The sequence below is a fragment of the Macaca nemestrina genome, chromosome 1 (assembly GCF_043159975.1).
Source record: "Macaca nemestrina isolate mMacNem1 chromosome 1, mMacNem.hap1, whole genome shotgun sequence".
In the NCBI taxonomy this organism is placed as follows: domain Eukaryota; kingdom Metazoa; phylum Chordata; class Mammalia; order Primates; family Cercopithecidae; genus Macaca; species Macaca nemestrina.
Genome location: NC_092125.1, coordinates 215,031,173 through 215,049,689, shown reverse-complemented (window position 1 = coordinate 215,049,689; position 18,517 = coordinate 215,031,173). Strand labels below are relative to the sequence as shown.

At 45.3% G+C, this 18,517-nt stretch overlaps 1 long non-coding RNA gene across 1 annotated transcript; it reads right to left on the bottom strand.

Moving 5' to 3' along the window:
* Positions 1-417: 417 nt before the first annotated feature.
* LOC139356910 (uncharacterized) lies at positions 418-18,315 on the bottom strand. The gene is made up of 3 exons (XR_011609438.1): positions 17,930-18,315; positions 16,603-16,690; positions 418-1,256 (listed from the first exon to the last, which is right to left on the bottom strand). It is a non-coding gene; the product is annotated as an uncharacterized lncRNA (long non-coding RNA).
* Positions 18,316-18,517: the final 202 nt, after the last annotated feature.

Sequence of the window (18,517 nt, the reverse complement as noted above, 5' to 3'; positions counted from 1 at the left end):
CTAAAGCACTAGCTGGCATGCCTTTGGCCTCCCTCACAGAGGGTGGAGAGAAGGAAAGACACAGGTCAGTGCAAACAGCAGGGGACCTTGCGTGTCTATGTGTGCGCAGGGCCAGCTTCCGGGATGTGTGTCCTGCGCAGCCTCCCGGGGCCCATTAGAAGGCCCCCGCGCTTGGCTAAATGACCTACTGTCACAGCCTTGACATTCTTAACTTTTGATCAAGGGACTTTGCATTTTCATTTTGTCCTGGGCTCTGCAAATTAAATTGTATAACCGGCGATGCACACGTGTGTGGGGGCGCATGCGAGTGTGTGCATGTGTGAAGGAGGGGGAGAAGGACGCTGCAATGGGTGCTCCACGAAGGGATGTTACTGACAGCAACCGCACCCCAGCAAGTACCCACCCCACAGTCCTGAGCCAACCACACACACCAATAAGCTGAGGCTTTGCCCGACAATAGCCCCTCTTTTCTCAGTTCCAATCAACAACAAAAACAAACCCTCCTAGCCTTTGGGCTGTTACCCAAACACCCCACACCCACAGGCCGAGGCCCAGCAGCTCCACATGTGGGCTCCCCAGGGATTTTCCCAAGGTCCCTTCCAGCTGGTTCCGCCAGCCCAGGAGGCTGCTTGCTGGGGTTTTCAGACACCAGGCACGCAATCTGCTCACTCCCACAGCACTTCTGCACGGCTCTGTGTGGGACCCCACGCCACCCTCCGCACACTGTAAGTGAGGGGCTGATCACTCTGTCCTCCCTGGACCAGAGGTGAGCTGCCTGAGGACCAGAGCTGGGCTGTCTCCATCTCCGTGTCTTTAAGGCCAGGTGCACTGCTGGAAACACAGTAGGTGCTCAATAGATGCTTGCTAAAGTCGTTTATGCACTCTTTCTACACATCATCCGGTGGTGGAGACTGGTCACAGACAAGATTCACATAAAGTAAAGAAACGCTAAGAAGTTTACTGTCTGAGCAGGCATATGTTAGGCTGTGCCTTCTGACTCCACTTCTGAAACTGCTGCTTCTTGGGTCACTGCTTGCTGTCCTGATGAAAATAGGGCAGGCAGTGAAGTGGAGCAGAACAGTTCTGACGGAGTCAGGGGACCTGGGTCCTGGTCACACTCTGCTCAGTGACCTTGGGCAGGCCACGCCCTCCTTGGACCTCGGTTGCCCATGGGTAAGATGAATGTGTTGGAGGCAGGGCTGCACTATCCAGTCCGGTAGCTGCTCGCTTCAAATGTGGCTGATGACCCTCTGGAACTGAATTGGAAACTTCATTTATTTTTAATTAATTTAAATTTAAAACCAGATACAAGCTTCAGATAGGAGATTTTTTCTTTTTTTTTCAAGACAGAGTCTTGGTCTGTCACCCAGGCTGGAGTGCAGTGGCGAGATCTCAGCTCACTGTAACCTCTGCCTCCCAAGTTCAAACAATTCTCCTGCCTCAGCCTCTCGAGTAGCAGGGACTACAGGCACGTGCTACCACGCCCAGCTAATTTTTGTATTTTTAGTAGAGACAGGGTCTCACCATGTTGGCCAGGCTGGTCTCAATCTCCTGACCTCAGGTGATCCGCCCCCTCTTGGCCTCCCAAAGTGCTGGGATTACATGCATGAGCCACCGTGCCCGGCCAAATTTTTAAGTGCATTTGGAATAACTTGCATATGTGAACCTATCTTTCTCAATTGTAAATGTAATAAAATCTGAACACAGATCAAGTATGTCGCAGCCTGGCAACAGAGGGAGACACTGTCTCTACAAAAAATAAAAAATAAATTAGCCAGGGGTGGTGGGGTGCACCTATAGTCCCAGCTACCAGGGAGGCTAAAGTGAAAGGATGGTTTGAGTCCGGGAAGTCAAGGCTGCAGTGAATCGTGATTGTGCCACTGCACTCCAGCCTGGGCAACAGAGCAAGGCCCTGTCTCAAAAAAAAACAAAACAAAACAAAACAAAAAAGTATTTCATTGGGACTAAGATATACTGTAAGTGTAACAGATTTTGAAGACTTAGTTGAAAAAAAGGTAATACTTTTTATATTGATTACATACTGAAATTATATTAGATAGAATGGGTTACATAAAATTTATTATTAAGATTAATTTCACTTGTTTCTCTTCTTCATTTCTAGTATGGGTACTAGAAAATTGAAAATTACCTATGTGCGGCTGAGCGCGGTGGCTCAAACCTGTAATCCCAGCACTTTGGGAGGCCGAGGCAGGCGGATCACGAGGTCAGGAATTCAAGACCAGCCTGGCCAAAATGGTGAAGCCCTGTCTCTACCAAAAATAAAAAATTAGCCGAGCATGGTGGCAGGCGCCTATAATTCCAGCTACTCAGGAGGCTGAGGCAGGAGAATCGCTTGAACCTGGGAGGCAGAGGTTGCAGTGAGCCGAGATCGAGCCACTGCACTCTGGCCTGGTGACAGAGTGAGATTCCGTCTAAAAAAAAAGAAAAGAAAAGAAAAAAAAGAGAGTTACCTATGTGCTTCATGTTCTACTTTTAGATTAAGGAATCTCTTAAGGTATTTCCTTTTTATTTTTATTATTCTGATATTCTACAAATCTACCAGGAATCATTAACTTCTGTGGGTTTGCCTATCTACCATCATACACTTCCTCATCCCTTTCTTATGTTGGCATCTTGATTTTCCAAAGGAAAACAGCCCCTGTAAAATCTTCATCCCAGCTATAGGGAAGGGCATTAGGCCCAGGCCTGGCCAATCAGAGCAGAGCACTCTTCTTTGACCACCATGATTGGTTCAAGAATGACACATGACCCGCAGGCAGAGCCAATGAGACTTCATTTGACTGAAAGTTTCGAAATGAGTTTGGCTTTTCCACTGGGGTTGTGAAGGAAGGGATAGAGCCCTAGACCTAGGGGGGGCCATCTTGCTGCCATGAGTGAGCAGCCTGCCTGAGAAGGAAACCACTGCAGAGAAGAGGAAAACCACAAATGAAGAGAGTCATGACCAGCCCCAATTTCTCTTCTGGCATTTTCACATTCCCCTCCCACACCCCTCCGCACCCTGCGCCCTACCTCCCAGAACCTGGCAAACTCTTCATCCTTCCAGCCTCAGCTGCCCTTGTCAAGGTCACAGTGACCTCTATGTTGCCAGATCCAGGGGTCACATCTCTATCTGGCTCCTGCACAACTTCTTGACAACATTCAACATAATTGGCCATTCCCACCACTCTTGGCTTCCATGATGCCTTATGCTCCTCCTCCTCCTACCTCATTGGCCACTTCTCAGTCTCTTCTTTCATTTATTTGTTCTTTCATGTGTTCTTTCTGCAAGTGTTTACTAAGAACCTTCTATGTGCTGTGCAGTAGGAAGTCAACAGAACAAAACCCCTGCCCTCAGAGAGTGACATTCTGGGGTAAGTCTTCTCTATTGATTCTCCACTTCTGCTCAGCCTCCAAATATTGTCATGTACCAAGGCTCCACTGAGAACCCCAGGCCTTTTCCATCTTATCCTGTCTCGTGGCTTTAAATTCCATCCACATATCAATGATTCCCAAATGTCTATCCGTAGCCCTGGCTGGGGCCCTGAACTCCAGACTCATAGATCCAACTGGTTACTTGACATAACTACTGGGTTATCAACAGGCTGCCTCAGCTTAATGTGTTCAAAACATAACTATTGATTCCTCTATTGCCAGCCTCAACCTGTTTCTCCATTTGTCATCCTCCATCCCAGTCAATGGTACCACATCCACCCAGTTGCTCAGGCCAAAAACCAAGAGTCATCCTGATTCTTATCTGTTCTCCTCACCCACTTCCCATCCGTCAGCAAGTCCTGACAGCTCTGCCTCCAAAACGGACCCTGGAACTGTCACTTTTCCCTATGTCCGCTCCTATCACCCTAGTCCAAGCCACCATCATTGCTCACTGGGCCACCATCATGATCTCCAAACTGGTTTCCCCTCTTGCATTCATGCCTACCCTGCCCTGCCCTTCAATTCTTCATACCATAGCCAGAGTGATCTTTTAATCATGTAAATCAGGTATCACTCCTCTCCTTAAAACCTTCCAGTAAAGAGCGTGGGCTATTTACAACATTTATAAAAAACAATGGATTTGTAATTCGAATATATAAGCAACTCCTACAAGTCAATTAGAAAAAGACAGCCTTTTAGAAAATTGGGCAAGGGATATATACTGACAATTCACAAGAGAAGAAATTCCAAGAGCCAATAAATATAAAATTATATGTTTAACCACGCTAGTAATCAGGGAAATACAAATGAAAACGAGTTACCATTTTATATCCAAAACATTGTCAAAAATTTTAAAGACTGACTCTACCAATTGTTGGCAAGGATATAAAGAAATGGGATCTTTTGGATGCTGCCAGTGGAAATATAAATTAGTATGACAACTTTGAAGGGCTGAGTGACAACTTCTCATAATGTTGAACATCTGCACATTCTGCAACCTATTAATTTTCCATTTCAGAATCAGTTGCAATGGTAAAAAACAGAGTATGACCTAAGCACATATCAACATGAGAATGGATGAATAAAATATGATGTGTGCATGCCATATAATTCTATATAGTAGGTAAAAAAAAATTAACTAATTTAAAGTTATACCTATAAAACCATTGTCAGATGAAAAGAGATGGGTCATCAAAAGACAGGAGCTCTGTGCACACTGCTTCCATTTGTGCAAATTTAAAATTCTAAACTTAAAAAAGAAAAACGGTCAAGTGCAGTGACTCACACCTGTAATTCCAACATTTTGGGAGGCCGAGGCAGGTGGATCACTTGAAATCAGGAGTTCAAGACCAGCCTAGATAGCAGGGTGAAACCCTGTCTCTACTAAAAATACAAAAATTACCTGGGTGTGGTGGTGCACACCTGTCCCAACTACTCAGGAGGTTGAAGCAGGAGAATCACATGAACTCAGTTGCAGTGAGCTGAGATCACACCACTGTACTCCAGCCTGGGTAAAAGAGCAAGACTCCGTCCCCCAAAAAAAAAAAAGGAAAGAAAGAGAGGAGAGGAAGAAAGGAAGGGAGGAGGGGAGGAAGGGAGGAAGGGAGGGAAAAGGAAAATGGCTTCTTTTTGTGCTTGGGGTAAAATCCTAACTTCCTGCCGTAGGGCGCAAGGTCTTTGCCCATCTCTCTAACTCCATCTTATCTCATCCCCTAAGCTCTGGCCACACCAGCCGTCTTTCAAACATCTTTTATTACAGCATTTTCATGCTCACAATCGGGCCTTTCCTTGAACCTTACTGCCTCTGCCTGGCACTTAAACTTAATCTTCCCCTAAGCCTCTCCATCACTTCTGGACATTCTCGTGTTTGTCCATCTATTTGCTTGTTCATTTCCTTGTCTATCCCCACTAGATAGTAAACTCCAGAAAAATGGGATTGCTGCGGCTTTCCTTTTCAGTGGTATATCCTCAAGGGATGGCATTTAGTAGGCACTCGATATTTGCTTGTTGAATGAATAGATGTGACTTCCTTCAAGAAGTCTTTCCCAAATTCCTAGGCTAAGAAGCATTCCCCAAATCTGTACACCTACAGCCTCCTGTCTTGGCTGTCTCAGTAATTTTCCCACTATGATTCAGGAACTCTTTTTTTGAGAAGGAGTCTTGCTCTGTCATCCAGGCTGGGGTGCAGTGGTGCGATCTTGGCTCACTGCAACCTCCGCTTCCCTGATTCAAGCAATTCTTCCACCTCAGTCTCCTGATTTGCTGGGATTACAGGCATACACCACCATATCCGGCTAATTTTTGTATTTGTAGTGGAGACAGGGTTTCATCATGTTGGTCAGGCTGTTCTCGAACTCCTGACCTCAGTTGATCCACCTGCCTCGGCCTCCCAAAGTGCTGAGATTACAGGCGTGAGCCACTGCACCTAGCCTAATTCAGGAACCCTTAATCTGGGGTTCTCAAATAGATGTCTGGAGAACCCATAAACATTCTAAAATCATAGACAGGATTTCATGTGCATGTGCTTATTGCCTCTTCTAGGGCCAGGGTTCTCAGTTTCCATCATTTGCTTAAAGGCATCTGTAACACAAACACATGAAAATTGTTTTTGTAACACTATCCTCTTTCCGGTTGGGTTATAACTGAACCAGGTTCTCCAGACTGTAGGCTGCTCGAGAGCTGGAAGCTGCTGAGTCCACCACTGTTTCCCAAAATGCTAGTGCAGGGCTTGCCATGTAATAGGTGAATCTCAGTGAAATCTTGAATGAATGATGAATGAATGAGTGAGTGAATGAATGCATGCATGGTTTTGGAGCCTGGAAACCAGGCCCATATTCACTCAGATCCCTTAGGTGCCTGAGATATCAGACGTTGGAACAGACGGGGAACAGAAAGCTGGCCTCAGGGCAAGGAAGGCTAAGCGCTTGGCTCCCCCAGAGATGAGCAGGGCCTTGGAGGGGGCTCCCCACTTGCTCGTCCTGAGCCCAAGGCTATGGGTCGGGATCTGTTACTGTTGCACCCCTCAGGGACTGCCAGCCTCCTCCTCCCTCCACCTCGCTGGGGAAGGAAGGCTGCAGCCTCCTCAAAGATGGCTTTGGTAGCAGGGGTGTTGCCCCCGAGATCAGTGCAATCACCAAGCTCAGACAGCCCCATGGAAACCCCACAACAAGGCACCCAAACAGAGACCAAACCCATCCCAGGAAACTCAAGGGGCGAGGAGAGGTGTCTACTCAACCAGTGACTTAGGAATCTAGAAATTCCGGTGGGGCCAACTGAACAAGGGGTGCGGGACACCGGGCCTCATTCCATAGAAAGAAATTCCAGGCTCCAAGATGAGTCCCCATTTTCCCTGTGGCCAGAGTCTTTGTCCAAAGCCGCAGAATCCCACCCACATTCTCTATGGGGCAGGGGCAGGGGGTGAGGGGCTCCTCCACTCAGAGAGTAGTGGTTCCCCAACCTTATTGTTCACTCTCAAAATGTATAGATTTATGTACCTATAAGTTATAGAAAAAATCCATTTTTAAATATATATGCACATAAAAACAAAAGCTCATCTTACACACCCTCAGCAGCACACACCTCCCTGAGAAGTTGATGAAGGAAGTCTAAGCTCCTTCGTGGCTGGGCCCGCAGGTATCACGAGGAATATTTAATACCACTGGCCACCATTGATTGAGGTCTACCATGTGCCAGGGTTTGTGCTACATGATCTACATTTTTAACAATTGAATCCTCACAATATCTATGAGCCCCATTTGACAGAAGAGGAAACTGAGGCAGGGCAGGCCATGTGACTTACCAAAGGCGCCTTGGCCAACAAGTGGCAGAGCTGAGATTCAAACACAGCTCATCTGATTCCTGTGACCTTCACCTCCACTTTAGAGGCATCATTTATAGAGCCCAAACTCAGATACATGGGGCTGCCCCTGATTTAGATTCAGTCCTCACAGAAACCCTGGCAGGGGATCACCATTGCTTTTTGCATCTTACAGAGGAGCAGAGACTCAGGAAGGCTAAGTAATCTGCCCTAGGTCACACAGAGAGGTAAGTAATGGCAGACACCCATGCCTATCTAATTCCAGCATTCTCCCATGAGGACTGTTTTCCCAGGCAGGGCTGAAGGCTAGGTCAGTTTGGCCACTCCCACCCACTACCCCCATCTCCGAGTCCAGAATAAGTCCTTCTCTAGGTTAAATTTCTCAGACACAAACCAGCACCTAAAACAGTGACTAGCAAATAGTCTGAGCTTGATGAATGAATGAATGAATGAATGAATGAATGAATGAATGAATGAACAAGTGAACTAGAGAACATATAGATGAATGGATGAATGAATTTCCCCTAATCACATTCTCTCCTCTCAGAAAGAAAGAGTCTGTGATTCCCACTATAAGAGGCAGAGCTGGGTGCCCACCAAACACTTCCACGAGGTCTGGAGACCACTTGAGAGGTGAGTTCTAGGATGTGGGCTCACCACGTGTGTCTCTGGAGAACGAGCCCTGTTGTTTCCACAACAGTAACCCACCCGTGGTCCGCAGAGCCTGTTTATACTCATGTTGTCATGGGCTTCTCCCCATGGCTGTGGTGAAGTAGGCACTACCCTCCCATTTTACAGGTTGAAGAGCCTGCAACACAGAGAGGGAAAGTGGACTGTCCAAGGTCACACAGGAAACGGGTGGCAGAGTCAGGGGCTCACCTGCTCTTCTCACTTTCTCCTCCAGCCTACTTCTGTGTATTGGGATCTGACCTTAAGTTGCCATCATTCAGGGATGGAATTGTTAGGGGTTTGTCCCAAATCCACAGGTCAGGAAACAACATCCTACTCCTCATTTAGAGAGAAATAAAATAAAAACAAACACACAGCAAGGGATGCCAGCTAGGCCAGCACAGCCGGGTCCAGAGACCTCCAGAGAGCCACAGCGCGTGTCCCAGGCAGAGTCAGGTTAGGAACCGGGAAGAATCAGGGACATCACCCAGGGATGGCAAAACAGGCACAACCCAGTAAGAAGTAGCCCCAAGAACCCGGGCAAGCAGAATCGGCAATGGGCTCTTCCTCTGCCCTCCTGCTCACCCCTCCTGGCAGGGCCCAGTATCACTAAAGAAGCCACATGCCGGATGATGGGCTGAGAGGGCAGAACCTTTCCCTAGAATGGGCACGGTGCTGCGGTGCCCGGCCCTGCTGCCAGCTCAACCCAGCCCGGCCCTCACCAGACAGCCAAGCACAATGGCTGTCTCAGGCAGGCAGACAATTCAACCCTTTCAGACCAAGGGCATCCGGGCTGGCATTCCCCGCACCTCTGTTTCTCCCTGGCTCCTGTAAGTGAATCACTCAGAATTAATGACCCTGGGAACAATGAATGGGGAGCAGATTTGGGTTCTTCTTGAGCAGAGAGAAGACTGGATCCTAGGAACAACCGTTCCATGGCTACTGATGGAGACCAGAGCAGTGGATGCTCCAGGGTCATGGAGGCATGCTGCAGAATGCACAGAATCATTACTGACTGTGGCCATCCGAACCATAGAGCATGAGGGCCGCAGCCTCATGGATTGTTTGAGCCACAGACTGTTCTAATCACAGAGCCACAGAAATCCAGTGTCTCAGAACCATCAATTACTAGCATCCCAGAATCAGTAACTCAAGGAATCACAGGCTTCCAGGACCATCAATCATCAGTTGCTAGAATCCAGCTCTTCAGGGCGGGAAAAGAGTGTTAGAGACCATCCTGTCTGAGGCCTCTTTCTGCAGTTAAGGAAACCAAGTCAGCTGATCAAGGTCACAAAGCTAAGACTAGTGGCCAGGACTTGCCACTCCCTGTCCTCATTCCATTCTAAAGAAGTGGGCAGGAGCAGCAGCAGCCTCAGCTCCTGGACACTCGGCCCCTCGGAGTTTGGTCTGGTCCCCCTGTGGAGGATTATCTGACACTGTCAGGGCACTTGTGGGCAAGCCCTTCCACTGCATCAAAACCAGAGGCTTTGTGGATTCTAATGTCAGGATGATGTGTTTTGCAAGTCTGGACAGGCCTGGATTCTTTTAACCAATCCTCCACTTCCTCGCCTAATAAGGGAGAATTGTGCACCCTTATGATTTTACCTGGGGCTCTGCCTACTGGTGATTACACAGGAGAGAGAGCCAGTCCTCCTGAGTTTCAGCCTGAGATACCCATTGCCTCATCAGGGTCACTTCAGTTCACTGGTAAGCCACAGAAGGAAATCCAGCCTCACTTTCTAAAGGCCTATCACATGCTAGGCTCAAGAAAGTTACTAATACTAAGAAGGGAGAGACCCTATCCCCACTTTTGAGCCCCTTATAGTCCATTGAGACTGTCAGATATGTATGTGATTATATTAATATGTCAAGGCAGAATGTGATGGTAATACACACAGAAGAGACAGAAATTAAGAAACGCTTCATGAGAGAGGAACAGCATTTAAATGGAGCCATTCAATGGCTTTTCTACATATCAGTTCCTTACTTCTGCTTCTGGCTGTGATGAAGTAACAAGGACTGGACTTACCTTCCCACCCTAAGCAACTAAAAACTGAACAAAACCAGCCAGGCGCGGTGGCTCACATCTGTAATCCCAGCATTCTGAGAGGCTGAGGTGAGCAGATCACCTGAGGTCAGGAGTTGGAGACCAACCTGGCTAACATGGTGAAACCCCATTTCTACTAAAAATACAAAAAAAAATTAGAGGGGCATGGTGGCACACGCCTGTAACCCCAGCTACTTAGAGGCTGAGGTATGAGAATCACTTGAACCAGAGAGGCAGAGGTTGCAGTGAGCCGAGATTGTGCCACTGCACTCCAGCCTGGGTGACAAGAGTCTCCCAGACTCTCAAAAAGAAAAAAAAAAAACAAAACTGAACAAAATCCATGAAATAACTTTTTACAATCATTGAGAAACAGGAATGACTTAACGTGACTCCTGAGAGAAGATAAAAAATGAAAGGAGCCCTGTGTTTGCCTTGGTTTTCTTCCTAGAGTTATATTCCAGATCACGGTTTGGGGCGAGGCATACTAAGCAGAATATAGTACTCTTGCAGAAGTGAGGATTTGGAGATTGGAGTTCAGGGATTCAGCCAGAAGTTGTGTGGCACAGTTCCAGAAAGGAAGACACTATGCAGAAAATAAACTCCAGAAATCCGCATGGGATGTTTTTGAGTTGTTGCTGAGTCCTAGGTCACACATACATGGGATCAAACCCTGTGAGACTGGGCAAAGAACAGCTGGAAACTTGCAAGCTGAACAATTCCCAGAGTTGGCACAGACCAGGAGACACTGCAGTCATTTAGAGTGGTAAGAACTCATTGAAAACCCAGTCAAGGCTGGGCATGGTAGCTCACACCTATAATCCTAGTACTTTGGGAAGCCAAGGATCAAGGATCACTTGAGCCCAGCAGCTTGAGACCAGCCTGGGCAGCATAGTAAGACCCTGTCTCAAAAGAAGAAAAAGCAGAAGAAGCAGAAGAAGCAGAAGAAGCAGGAGCAGGAGCAGGAGGAGGAGGAGGAGGAGGAGGAGGAGGAGGAGGAGAAGAAGAAGAAGAAGAAGAAGAAGAAGAAGAAGAAGAAGAAGAAGAAGAAGAAGAAGAAGAAGAAGAAGAAGAAGAAGAAGAAGGGAGAAGGAGGGAGAAGGAGGGAGAAGGAGGGAGAAGGAGGGAGAAGGAGGGAGAAGGAGGGAGAAGGAGGGAGAAGGAGGGAGAAGGAGGGAGAAGGAGGGAGAAGGAGGGAGAAGGAAGGAGAAGGAAGGAGAAAGGAGAAAGAAGAAGAAAGAAGAAGAAGAAGAAGGAGGAGGAGGAGGAGGAGTATGAGAAGGAGGGGGAGGGGAGGGGGAGAAGGGGGAAGGGGAGGGGGAGAAGTGGGGAGGGGGGGGAGGGGGAGAAGTGGGAGAAGGAGGAGAAGGAGGAGATGGAGGAGAAGGAGGAGAAAAACTCTATTCAGTGGAGATTCCATAGAGGTCAGGCCTTAACCACAAGCTGAGCTATCCCTAGCACGAAGGCCCATTCAGACCAGCCACATCAAAGCTTAGGCTTCAAAGGGATCAAGCTGACTTGCAAGTAACTTAGGTACCTGTTAAAACAGAGCCCAGCATTATTTTAAAGGAAGACAACAAAATTGAGACTCTCAACAATGTAACATTCACAAAATCTAGCATCCAGTCAAAACTTACTATATATACCAAGAAGCAGAAAAACGTGACCCATGGTCAGAAGAAAAATGAGTCAATAGAAGTGTACCCAGAAATAACAGAAATGATGGAACTAGTACACAAATATGTCAAAACAGTTATCACAAGTATGTTTGAAGTATTTATGGGAAAAGATTATCATAATGAGAAGAAAAATTGAAAATACAAAAAAGAATTAAGTGGAACTTCTAAAGGGGAAAAAATATAAGTCTAAAATGAAAAATTCATTAAATAGGATTCCCAGGAAATCAAACACTGCAGAAGAAAAGCTCATTGGCCCTGTAGTTATAGCAGCAGAATTTATCTAAAGTGAGGCACAGAGAGAATAAAAAAGCCTGGAGGGAAAAATGAGAAGAGCTTAGTGACCTGAAAAAAGACATTAAATGGTCTAACATATATGTAATTGAAGTTCAAGAAGGAGAGGGGAAGAGAGAGAAAGTAACAGGAAATATATTTGAAGAAATAATGGCTGGAAATTTTCTAAATTTGATAAAAACAATAAACCCACAGATCCCAGAAGCTCAACAAACCCCAATCAGAATAAAGGTAAAACTCCACACCAAAGTATATCATAATCAAATTGCTTAAACCAGTGATAACAAGAAAATCCTTTTTATTTATTTATTTATTTATTTATTTTTATTGTTATTTTTATTTTTTTAAATTTATTTTTGAGATGCAGTCTCGCTCTGTCGCCCAGGCTGGAGTGCAGTGGCATGATCTCTGCAAGCTCCGCCTCCTGGGTTCACACCATTCTCCTGCCTCAGCCTCCCGATTAGCTGGGACTACAAGTGCCCGCCACCATACCCGGCTAATTTTTTGTATTTTTAGTAGAGACAGGGTTTCACCATGTTAGCCAGGATGGTCTCAATCTCCTGGCCTCGTGATCCACCCACCTTGGCCTCCCAAAGTGCTGGGATTACAGGCTTGAGCCACTGCACCCAGCTGGAAAATCTTAAGAGTACACAAGAAAAAAAGACATGTTACATACAGATAAATTATGACAAAAATTCACAGATTTCTCATCAAAAACTATGCAAGTCAGAAGACAATGGAACCTCTGTAAAGTACGGAAAAAAAAAACTATCAACCTAGCATTCTACATCCAGCAAAAATACCCTTTAAACAAAACAAAACAAAAAGAAATAAAAACTCTTTCAGGCAAACAAAAGCTGAGAGAATTTGTCACCAGCAGACCTGTACTACAGGAAATAGTAAAGGAAATTTTTCAAGTGAAAGATACATGATACTGGGTGGAAACGTGAATCAACACAAAGGGCTAAAGAGTGCCAAAGATGGGAAACATGTCAGTAGATGTAAAAGGTTTTCCCCTCATTTTTCAACTTCTTAAAAATATACCTATTTAAAGCAAAAATAATATCAGTGTATGGGGGTTTATAAGGTACATAAAAGCAAAATATATTAAAACAATATCACACAAAATAGAATGGGGAATGGAAGTATTTCTAAGTTTCTTACATTATCTGTTGTAATTTATTTTTGTTGTGTCAATTAAGCTTAGCTACATTTCTTGGAATTCCTTTCTCTGTATAGTTTTGATTTAGCGTGGATGACTAGAGACATTTGCACAACATTTGCAAGCTAGAGCAAAGCAGTAGCTGCTTATGTTTTGATTTTGTTCTTTTTTTTTTTTTTGTCTCAGAAAGCTGGAGCAGGGACACCAGGTGCTGTTGCAGCTCATATATACTGTCACTTAACTGCCGGGTCACCTCATTGTCATGAGGCAGCAGCTGGGCCCACAGCTCTCCCAGTTCCCACTAAGTCATCCTTCAGTGTCCCTGACTCCTGACCCAAGTGTGTGTTTAGCTTCATGTTGAAAAGCCTCACCCTCTCTTATAGGTTATGTTATCATTGAAGTTGGCCTCATGGAAGAGGTGAGAGATCGCACGCAAGTTCTAGTCTGTTGTGGCTCTTTTCCTATTCTTTCCCAATTTAAATACATCTCCCCTTCCCAGTTACCTCCTCTGCACTGTCAGTATAGCAGCACCAGACACACAAAAAATAGCCTTTTATAGACTGTTTAGCCAACTCCATATCATTGTATAAGGACAATTTCCTATAATAAAGCTGTCTCAGCAGTTCTGTTTCTCTGATTGAACCCTGACTGACAAATATGTAAAATGGTATAATGTTTTGTGAACATTATAAGTTAAAGAGCATGTTATTATTATTATCATTATTATTATTATTTTGGAGTCAGGACCTCCCTCCATCATCCAGGCAGGAGTGCAGTGGCATGATCATGGCTCCCTGTAGCCTCAACCTCCTGTGCTCAAGTGATCCTCCTGTCTCAGCCTCCTGAGTTGCTGGGACTACAGGCATGAGCCACACACCTGGATCCTAAAGATGCATATCATTAACCCTAAAGCAACCACCAAAAAAAAATAGTAAAAATAAAATGGAATCATTTTTTAAAAATAATTAATCAAAAGGAGCCAAAATGAAAATTAAGGAACAAAGAGGAGATGGGATAAACAGAAGGCAAATAGAAATATGGAGTATTTAAACCTAATCATATCAATATTACATTAAAAGCAAATTATCTAAATAGTTACATTTAAAGATGGAGATTGTCACATTGGAGTTTAAAAAAAACAAGACCGGCCGGGCGCGGTGGCTCAAGCCTGTAATCCTAGCACTTTGGGAGGCCGAGGCGGGCGGATCACAAGGTCAGGAGATCGAGACCACAGTGAAACCCCGTCTCTACTAAAAATACAAAAAATTAGCCGGGCGCGGTGGCGGGCACCTGTAGTCCCAGCTACTCAGGAGGCTGAGGCAGGAGAATGGCGGGAACCTGGGAGGCGGAGCTTGCAGTGAGCCGAGATCGCGCCACTGCACTCCAGCCTGGGCAACAGCGTGAGACTCCATCTCAAAAAAAAAAAAAAAAAAAAAAAAAGACCTAGTTATATGCTGTCTACAAGAAACCCACTTTAAATATAAAGACACAGATGAGTTAAATACAAAAAGATGACAAAATATATACTAGGAAAACACTAATTTTAAGAAAGCTGGAGTGGCTATAATAACACCAAATATAGTAGACTTAAGAACAAGGGTTATTATCAGAGATTAAGAAGGACATTTATTAATGAAAAAGGGATCAATTAATCAAGAGGATGTAACCCTTCTAAATATGTATGCACCTAATAACAGAGCTTCAAAATACTTCAAGCAAAAACTGACACACCTGAAAAGAGAAACAGACAAATCCATACTTAGAGTCTGAAATGTCAACATTTCCATCATTGATAGAACAGGTAGACAGAAAGTCACCAAGGATCCAGAAGACTTGAACACTGTCAACCAACTTGAATTAAGTGACATTTATAGAACGCCCCACCCAACAACACAGTACACAGTATTTTCAAGGGCACACAAAGCATGCACCAAGATATGCCAAAGGCTGGGCTGTAAACAAGTCTCAATATATTTCAAAGGATTGAAGTCACCACACTGATTCTGGAGAAGAAAAAAAAAATAAATAAAATAAAAGAATACACAAGTTCTTTCAACTCAAAGAGAGAAAAGAGCAATTTTCTATATGATGAAAATGAGTCATCTTTGCTGCAGAAGAGTGATAGCGATGGATTACTCTAGTGTGCCTTAAGACTGAACTTCTTTCAAACCAGGCCATGAATCAGATGGGACTTCCAGGCCGGAGGAGCATGTCACTGGAGGACTTTCAAAGAGAAGGTGCTGATAATAGTAGCTTTAAAGAAACCGGCCAGTATATAGCCAGTTCCCTGAGTTCCTGTGATAAATCCCACTCCTGTACCTCCTCTTGGGTGTCCCCTGGGCAGGGCACCTCAGTGTGTCCAAAACCAAATGAACAGCATGTCCCCAGCCTCCCAGAGCCTCCACCTTCATATAACCTCCTTCTCAAAACAGTTGTTTATCCTGAATGATCCAGCTTAGTTAAGACACCACCCAGAAACTTACAGGTATCTTCAACTCTGCCTCTCCTTCAGTCTCCGCTTGGTTAGTCAGTCACTGAGCCCTGTGGAGTCTCTCTCTCATTGATCTCTCCAACCCATCTTCTCTTCCCTCCTCACTGCCACTACCAAGTCCAAGCCCCTTCTCATTTCTTATCATCTTCTCCAGCCTCCTCATCCCTCCCCTGCAGCTGGTCCTGCCTCCCCACCACACTCGGCCCCACTGGCCAATGGACTCTCAACTTTGTTTTTCAGGTCTTAAAAGTCACACAACAGTACATATACCATGTCAAAAAATGTTTCATACAAGCAAGCAAAACTCAAAAACACATTAATAAATAGAAGTAAAAACAAATTTTAACTTAAATCAAAAGCCCATCACCATCCAGCAATAACCAATGTTAACATTTTGGATCACCAGCGTTCTGACCCTTTCCTAAATGTTCATTTATGTTTTTCTTTTTTCTTTTTTTTTTTCCAAGACAGAGTTTTGCTCTTGTCTCCTAGGCTGGAGTGCCGTGGCACAATCTTGGCTCACTGCAACCTCCACCTCCCAGGTTTAAGCGATTCTCCTGCCTCAGCCTCTGGAGTAGCCACCACGACCAGCTAATTTTTGTATTTTTAATAGAGACAGGGTTTCACCACGTTGGCCAGGCTGGTCTCAAACTCCTAACCCCGTGATCCGCCCGCCTCAGCCTCCCAAAGTTCTGGGATTACAGGCGTGAGCCACCACACCTGGTCACATTTATGTTTTTCACCAAATGGGATTGTTCTAGACATACAACTAGGGTGAGCCAGTTCACCTGGGACTGTCCTGGCTTTTGCACTGAAGCTCCTGTGATCCAGGAAACCACTCAGTCCTGGGCAAACTGGGATGGTTGGTCTCCCTACAACTTTTCTGTTTAAGAGATTAGCACCTTTTGATGTTAATAATAGACAGCTATGTCTTCATTTTGATGACTATAGGAATACCAGTGAATATAAATATATAAGTGGTCTTTTAAAGGTAAAAACCTGCTGTCTTCCACTTACCATCCCTTCATGCACCCCATGGTATTAAGCAGTAAGCTCCAAAGTGGGGAGGAGGGGAATCCGGGGACACATAGGAAAAGCCATTGGCCTAGGGAGAAAGAGTAGCAGAAGTTCTGTTTATATGTATTCCTTTTTTTCTCATCATAGCTCACCGTAGCCTTAAACTCCTGGGCTCAAGCAATCCTTCTGCCTCAGCCTCCCGAGTAGCTAGGACTACAGGTGTGTGCAACTATGCCTGGCTAATTTTATTATCATTATTATTATTATTATTACTATTATAGAGATGGGGGTCTCCTTATATTGCCCAGGCTGGTCTTGAACTCCTGGCCTCAAGTGATCCTCCCACCTTTGCCTCCCAAAGCACTGGGATTACAGCTATGAGCCACCATGCCCAACCTACATGTATTTTTTTATCTCATGTTTTTCATTTTTCTATTTTTGTGTGTTTTATAGTGTACATGATACATGTGTACAGTAGTACACGTACATAACTTAGTGATAAATAAATCTCCATATAATGGAGGGTTTATTTCCAGCATGCTTCTAAAGGTTGGAAACACTAGCCCAGCTGATAAAATATTTCCTCTTTAGCAGTCCTGGAATGTCTAGCATAGTCAAGGCTTTGCTTCTCCCTCCAGTTTCACCTGCCACCTCCCTCACTGATACAGTTTGGCTGTGTCCCCACCCAAATCTCATCTTGAATTGTGGCTCCCATAATTCCCATTTGTTGTGGGAGGGACCTGGTGGGAGATAATCGAATCACGGAGGTGGTTTCCCTCATAGTGTTCTCGTGATAGTGAATAAGTCTCATGAGATCTGATGATTTTATAAGGAGAAACCCCTTTGGCTTGGTTTTCCTTCTGTCTTGTATGCTGCCATGTAAGACGTGCCTTTTGCCTTCTGCCATGATTGTGAGGCCTCCCCAGCCGCATGGAACTGTGAGTCCATTAAACCTCTTTTTCTTTATAAATTACCCAGTCTCAGGTATGTCTTTATCAGCAGCATGAAAACGGAGTAATACACCCATCCCCCTGCAAGCAACACCAAACCATATCTGTTCCCTGAATATCCGTATTCTCCCCTCCAAGCTGTTCCCCTCCAAGAGGTTCCCATCACCCCACCCCATTCACTCCTGGCTAACCTCCGCAGTTCCTCCATTGCAGCTCACAGGCTAACCCAGGTCAGATACCACCTCTGCCAGGAAGTCTTTCTGGAACACTCCTCCTCTCACGTCCATCCCATCCAGGTTAGGTGCCCTTCCTCTGCGTTTCCATAGCACCCTGTGCTTACCTGCACCACAACGCTGACCACATGACTTAGTAATTACCTATTTAACCCTTTGTGACTTCCCCTGATTCCCTGGTGGCCGCCCAGCCCAGTGCCTGTCACACAGCCGTCTCCTAGTAAATGGTGAAAGAATAAACAAACAATAATTGCAAACATGTATATAACACTTTCCAAATGCACGACACTGATTACAGATCAGGAAACAGGGGCACAGAGAAGTCAAGGTACTTGTCAGGGTCACAGAACTAAGTGGCAGAGCTGGGCTTTGAACCCAGGCAAACTGGCTTCAGAGTCCATGCTATCCATTGTTATGCTACAACATCACTCAGCAGAAGAATGAATGAATAAATGAAGAACAAATAAAGAGGAATGAAGGAACAGATGAATGAACAAAGGAATAAGTAAAGGAATGCCCAGAGACCTGGTCCCAGGCTGCTTTGCAGACATCAACCAATTGCACTGTCTTTAAGTTGCCTTTGTCATTGTCCATCTAATGCCATTTTTCATATTTTAGTTGCTGCTTGTGGAGGCACCAGAAGTTTGTCCCTCCTCCCCCCTCACCCCTGTACCAGCATCAACCAGACCTCCCTCCCTTCCTAACTCCCCCATTGCAGCTCACAGGGTAATG